This window comes from Nanorana parkeri, unplaced genomic scaffold, assembly GCF_000935625.1.
Source record: "Nanorana parkeri isolate BGI_ZX_2015 unplaced genomic scaffold, ASM93562v1 scaffold486, whole genome shotgun sequence".
Lineage (NCBI taxonomy): Eukaryota > Metazoa > Chordata > Amphibia > Anura > Dicroglossidae > Nanorana > Nanorana parkeri.
Window position 1 is genome coordinate 782,075 of NW_017306754.1, and position 7,289 is coordinate 789,363.

A 7,289-nucleotide genomic window follows, 5' to 3' on the forward strand; every position below is an offset into this window, starting at 1 on the left:
TATCCATTATGCAATTTCTAATTATTTCTTAAAAATGAAGTACCCTTTTAAGTTCCAATGCCTCAGTGCAATGGATATTAAGCATTTAGTAAAATATAATTCCAAATCACATTTCTTAGAGGACAAAGCCTACAGAGACTAATTAGCTGGCTTGATAATACAGCCTCATTGGAACTGTCGCTGACAGCTATTAATTGCCTGTCTCATAGTACCAGAAAAACGGCGATCATACAGTACTTTTTCTCTTGCAGAGGAAATTGTGTTTAGTATAGACCTTTAGGAATATACAAGTAAAAGCCTTGAAAAGCTAGTGTAATTACTTAGTCACTTTTAGTTATATACACAGCTGTTGTTGTAATTAATTAATAGAGCTGTCATTTATTAACTTGCAGCAATCTATCTATATTCAAATGGCAAAAAAGAGTAAATGATTTGCCCATCTAATAAACACATTTTCCACTTTTTTTTGCATCCTGTTTAGGTGTGCTATCACTTGCTTCATTATGAAATACTTACAATATATAGGGAGATCAATAATCTATGAGAGAAAAATTTCCATTGGAGATTACAGACTTTTTGTTCGGTTGTGATGCCCAAAAGAAATCTGCTACCTATATTATTACTATACAGGATTTATACAGTGCCAACAGTTTGCGCAGCGTTTACAAAATGGGAGAGACAGTACAGTTACATATATGACAAAGTTCATGAAGAACACTTTAAAGTGACACTAAACTCAGGAGTTAAATCTTACAAATTGTTCCTCAACTATTAACAAAAATGTATCTTATTTGCGTAGCACTCAGCTGTAGATCCTCAAATCATCTCTGAATGCTGACACTGTCCCTCCTTCTGGAGGGTGGATCCTTTTGTTCCCCATGATTCCTGTGTGTGTTGTAAAGTAGCCACCGCTCCAAGATTGCTCCCATAGTAGACTACAATCTCAATACAAAGGAGTAAACTAAACGTGAGATTGTAGTACATCACGGGAATGAGCTTGGAGTGGTGGCTACTTTACAACACACACAGGGACCATGGAAAACAAAAGAGGGACCATGATGAACAAAAGTAGCCACCCTCCAGAAGGAAGGACAGTGTCAGCACAAATTCAGAGATGATTTGCGGATCTACAGCTGAGTGATGCACACATAAGATACATTTTTTTTAATAAAGGTACGTGAATGTATTTTTTAGATTTAACTCCTGAGTTTAGCGTCACTTTAAAAAAAGAACACTCCCCTACATACTTGCATACATACAGAAAGGCAAAAGGACTTTTTCATACTTTTGGTAAAATAACATTAAGATTTGGGGGTCAAACTTAAAATGTCCACATTTTGTTTTTTTTAAGTATTGGTGGGAATCAAGAAATCAATGTTAGCAGAAGCTACACCAGCCCTCATAGTCATGGTGAATACTTTATTTAAGACTAACTGTTTAAAAACTAAATGCCCCCAAACACCAAACAAGTAACTTTTCCTTAAAGATACTATCATCTGCTCACATTAACTATGAAGAAAACTCAAGCCTATTCTCAGGGATATGGTATATATTCCTGTAGTCTATTGTTTGCCATTGGGCATTTAGCATACATACAAGAGAACAAATTTTTTTTTCATCAAAACTTTTGCAGCATTACACAGCACCTCAATAAGCTTGATTTCTCATTAGCCATAGTGCTGCTTGTGCCAGAACTCAGTAAAGGGCAGCTTTTTGCTATTCTTAGCTTCAAACATCGAACTGAAGTTATGCTCTCTAATCTTATGATTAGCTTTGTCCATTGCATCTTCTCAGAGCATGATAAGACAGGTGAGCATGTTTCCTGCTTCCTATCACCTTTCTGCCAATTTCTTTCCTATCCTATGCTACTAAATGAAGTGCACGCTGACAGGCTGGCACTACCTTTAACAATGCCGAGATGCTGTGTCGTTTATGCAATCTCTACATAGATATACATAGCATATACAGAATACTCTGTGAATATATATATATATATATATATATATATACACTGAGTGGCCATATTATAGGTCTACAGTGGAGTGTCCTTGTTACTATATATATATATATATATATATACACATACACTTACAGTTCCTACTTTGTCTTCCATTACATGAAATATAGGGCTGCACATCCTTGATCGCACATACAGGATATATACTGTATATCCTACATAGGTATAAAGGAAATGTGCACACACTAAAATAAATTCTAATACGCTGCATATAATAAGCTGGATAGAATTGTGCTCTGCAGATAATCCTTATCTAAGTCAAAATATATGTGTTTTTTAGCAAGCACACAAAGATGTTTACGCTGCTAAAAAAAAATTGCATACTCGTTTACCTTTGCTAAAGACTACCTGGAGTAATGCTCAGATAAAGCAAAATTCGAGCTTTCTAGTAATTGTATACAGCATTATGCTTGGAGAACTCAAAACTATGTATATTATCCCCAAAAGCTCATCCCAACTGTAAAGCATGATGGAGGGTGGTGTAAAGCTGTAAAGAATTTCATGGTATGATAAGACATTTTACAGCAGGATGTCTGTGATCAAAAATAAAAAAAAGAAGTTGCGTCCTGCAACATGATAATGAAGATAATCTATAACACAGGAGTTAACCAACAACAGAATTGCTCAAACACAAGAAATTCTCTTTTTTTATAATGACCAAGCCAGAACACTACACTCAATCCAATTAAGAAGCTGTGACATGATCTGAAGCATGCTGTTTTACATAAAAATATACTTTGCCTGAAAACATTTAGGGGGTTATTCACTTAGCTGCCGTAGGCAGCTGAGTGAATTACCGAGCCGAAGTGAAGTGAGCCGAACGCTGTTCGGCTATTCACTTCAGCCGTACATCGGCTAAAATCAGCCATACATCGCTAAAATCAGCCTACATCGGCTGCCTTCGGTCAGCCGAACATGCTCTGCATGTTCGGCTGAGCCGAAGTGCAGAAGGATTTCGACTCAGCCGATCCAACATTTGGATCAGCTGAGGCGAAGCTCCAGCAGCTCACTCGCTACCGTTCGCCCCTATTCTCATAGGGGCCGAACGGCAGTAAGTGAATAGCTGAATGTCTCTGAGCTGCATTCGGCTCAGGTACTCTGCTCGGTACCTTTGAGGTAGCGAGTAGAATCGAAAAAAAGTTAAATGAAAAAAAATTTGAAAAATTATATTAACAAATGTAAAAAAATAGGAAAATTGAGCGCACGCCGACCCAACCCCACGCGACAAACTCCCGCATACCAAAGCATCTGACAGATGCCGGCAAAATAAAAACAATTGGGCGGAGCTAGCGGTGACATCACTGTTTACTATTGGCCGGCACCTGCCAGAGTCTTCTAGCAGGTCCCGGGCAATAAATAACAACTGGGGAGAGCCAGCTAGGATGTCACGGCTGGCTCCGCCCAGTTGTTATTGTTTAATGACAGATCAGCGTCTGCAGGTCATTTGAGGAGGCTGATTTGTCAATACCACGAGGTGGAGCGAGCTATGAGATCACAGCTGGCTCGGCCCAGCTGTCATATGCGTGGAGAAAGGACGGCCCTTTGGCCGACCTTTCTCCACGCTTCGGCTGTCACTTCGGCTCGAATGAGGGCTGGGCTGAACCGCTCGGCTGCCTTCAGCTGCTATAAGGGCTATTGTGAATAGGGCTAAGGGCTCAGGCAGCCAAAGGATCAGCCGAAGCTATGGCTGGACCCTTTGGCTTAATAGTGAATAACCCTCTTAGTACAGGGATGGGCAAAAAATATCAGTTTTTGGTGGACAGATCCTTCAAATTACAATGTCTAGGATTATATAAACTAACAATACAGGTCTTTCAATGGCACCTAATGGTGAAATCTGGTATCATTGCTCCCTCATCTAGATATGATGAGGTTTCATGAATTAATTACTTCAGATACCAATTTGCTTTAATCATATCGGTAATATAAAGAGCAGTGGGATTGAGATTACAGTTTACAAGGGTACTATAGGAGGGAGATCTTCCCTGTCATAAAGGGTACAGAAACAGGAGAGATATTTTCCTAATAGAGGAACATTAGTTCATCGGTGAACATTATACATCCATATAACACGTATACCTTGATAAATGCATAGCACCGTATTTGACCTCTGTCCACACTCTGGTCGTCCACCAATCAGCATTGGAAAAATGCAGGCTATTACCAGTGACACCATGCATCTCATGATGTGAACATTCCAGGGTGAACTTCCGCTTTAAAGCAAAGCTTTTTAAAAAGAACCTACCTTCCTGATAGTAGGCACAATAAGATGTCAGACGTTATTTTTTTCTTTAACGTGACTATCTTCACAGTGCTTTCAGAGCCTGCAGAGATACCCAAACGTTTGTGCAGGGGAGAGGAGAAATGCTTCATCATTTGACAACTCTTAGTGGCCAATCAACCTCTTGGCAGGCACAGGCACTGTCAAATTTGGAGCATGCCTACGCTTAGCAAATACCCACTTTCAGAAAGTTAGAATTTGCAGATTGGGTGAACGCTTAAAGAAGGGGAAATGAGCAGGAATTTCTGAGTAGTGCAATTGGCTGCACAGTTGTGTATAAATGTAGTGTATTTTGTTGTAAACAAGTCTTTACCTTGTTTGGAGAAATTGCCTCTTATATCCTGCTGTGTCTCTGGGACAGGAAATGCAGGGAAATATCCCCAACAAGACACAGGCAGCAAACAACGATGTGCAAACATCATTCGCGCAGCCATACACTGTGCAAACATATTATAAATCAGCCCCTGTGTATAGACCATTATGGGATACCAGCTATACATGTGATTGTTTTTTTAACAGCATCAGAAAAATAAGTTAAACTTTATAATGGCATTTATTTTCCATAGCAAAATGTGTGGCTTAACAAGACACCTTGCTGATGGTCAAGACTTAAGCCCCTTTGCATGGGTATCATTCTTGACTCCTGGGCTAAGTTGAATGTATTAAGCAGTATGGCTTAAAGGAGAACTATGAGGTGAGTGCTTTTCAGGTCGGCACAGTAGATCGGGAAGTAAGCGAACACATACCGGCGTTCGCTCACTTCTCGATCCTGTCACGGCAGAGAGCCGTGACAGGGGAGGGGCTGCATTCCCCCCTCCCCGCTCCGATCCTCCAGCGCTGACTGGTTGAATGGATGGGGGAGGGGGCGGGTACAGCTGGCTCTGCCTCTAGATAGGCAGAGCCAGCTGTCACTCACGCAGCTGGTCGGATCCAGACATAATTGTCAGGATCCGTCTCAGTATACCGCAAGCTGTATACTGAGCTTAGGGAGACGGGAGGACACTAGTTTGTGTCCTCCCGTTATCCTTAGGAGAACTATGGGGAAAAGTCCTTTAACCCCTTCGTGACTGACGACGTACAGTGTACGTCGCCAGCATCGGGGCTGTTTAAACAGACTCCCGGCGACTTTTGCCGCCGGGAGTCTGTTTAAACTTGTAGAGCCGACTGTCGGCTTTACAACAGAAGCGATCCTGGCGACTTACCTGTCGCCAGATCGCTTCTGCGTCCCGAAGAAGGGGCCGCCCCCCCACACCATTTTATTCTATAGGGTCTTGGCATTCAGAAAATATATAATGTTGGGGGGTTTTACGTCATTTTCAGGCCTAAAATGTGGAATATAACATGGGTGCAAAAATTGAAAAAAGGGCCTCAGTCATGAAGGGGTTAATCAACAAAGATTCTGCAAAGCTATACTTAATGCAAGCTGTAGCAGCTGTCCGTGTTGATACTGCAGCCATTGTTCTACCTAATGCCCCTTCTGTATAAGCACCCAAACTCAGGACAGTGGTGATGACTGCTAAGTGCACTGTACACCCGATGCTCATGTGTATGAGGCTTTTGGTAGAAAGAGGTTTGAAACAGTTAACAGTGGAGAGCAAATAGAATCAGGTTGTTTTTGCTTATGATTTTAGCAGGAAGGTTTGCCTGCAAAACTACACTGGCTTGTCAATAAATTTTGATTCCCTTCAGCACCTTTAATGGAAACATTTTAGAACTTCATGGCAAGTCACTACGAAGCAGAGACAACAGGTTGACATGACAACTCCTAAGCCTGTATATTAAACAGACTGCATTGTTTTTGATTTTCATTTGTGAGCAGTCACATATCCACAGGAGATTCCACTAATTGACTCGTATCTCTAGTGCCTTTCAAAACCTGTCAACAGTTGTCCTGCTCAGCAGAGAGCTCCCTGGTGATCCCATTCGTGTGTTGACGTTATATTATTCCTGTAACTTTCTTCTGATTTTAGCAAAGGATATTTCTGGAAACTGGATGGAACCACTTTAGGGCACATAAAGATTGTTTTATGGATGACTCCCGAACCACACATGACATGTATGATACAACCAAGAGTGAGTGACCGGCTATGTAGCTAGTTTCTGGAAAAGGGAATCTGTGAGGAAGAAAAACACGTGTGAGAGTAGGCTCTGATTGAAACAGCCATTCACTGCATCTATGCCCTGAACAAATGTATGAAGCACTTAAGCCAGAGCCTTACATAGGAGCCCAATCACAAAGGTGTTTTCCTTTATAATGTAGGTCTTTTACTGGGTAAAGCAAACAATATCCCAGATGGTATTGATATCCCCATTTTTCATTAGTTCTGAATTTTAGAACTCACTCATTCATTATAATTGTGCTGTGGTTGGTGCTGAAATATAAAAGAATCCAACCACAGTACCTTTTGCTTCATCTGTATACCTCCTGTCTTCCTATGCAATTATGAAATAACTCCTTAAAAGTTGACATGATTTTCATAAGGTTGCTTTTAAGGATTGTAGTTGATCAGGTGTCTACATGTGACTCTTTCTGTTCCTATACTTTGATTCTGTGGTATCATGGTCTCCCCTGGACATGCATATTGTACTAGAACATCAGATTTTAGCTAACAAATAAAACATAGCTACCACATATACTAATTTTATTGTGGATTATATTGTTCAGTATAGCTACCACACATTCTTCCTAAGTAGTCTTGGCACAGCTCACTCCTCAGAGTATATCGACCAAGTATATGGCAGGGATAGAGTTAGGAGATTACAGTATGTAAATAAGATTAAATAAAGGAAAAGTAGAAGTGTTGCCCATTTCAAACAATCAGAAGCATGCCTATTTTACCCTGCACTACCAAAATACCACCTGCATCGTGGTTGGTACTGTATGTGCTTTAACCTAATTTGTTCTTTTTCAGCTAAATTCAGTCATATATGTGTGGGAAAGAAAAAGATAGAGTCAAGAATATTAAATAAATATGATTTAAAATGGGTCTC